This window comes from Nanorana parkeri, unplaced genomic scaffold, assembly GCF_000935625.1.
Source record: "Nanorana parkeri isolate BGI_ZX_2015 unplaced genomic scaffold, ASM93562v1 scaffold799, whole genome shotgun sequence".
Lineage (NCBI taxonomy): Eukaryota > Metazoa > Chordata > Amphibia > Anura > Dicroglossidae > Nanorana > Nanorana parkeri.
In genome coordinates, this window is record NW_017307067.1 from 562953 (window position 1) to 563205 (window position 253).

Consider the following 253-nt stretch of genomic DNA (forward strand, 5'->3'; position numbering starts at 1 on the left):
CAGTTCTTTCACTTGAGCCCTTAAAAAAAAAAAGAAAAAAAAAAAGTAACCACTATATTAAATCAAATGGTTTCTCTGGTGGGTTCTTATTGGTTAGCTGGGTCATCACATCAGCTGCACTGTTGCCAAACTTTGTCGCATGCATTATATATGATGGAGTCTTGGATGGAACATGCTGATTCTGTTCTGCACTTAACGGATTGTCCTCCTGGAGGAAAGGCTGTGCCCACTCGTGCTTGATTTATTAAAAGGC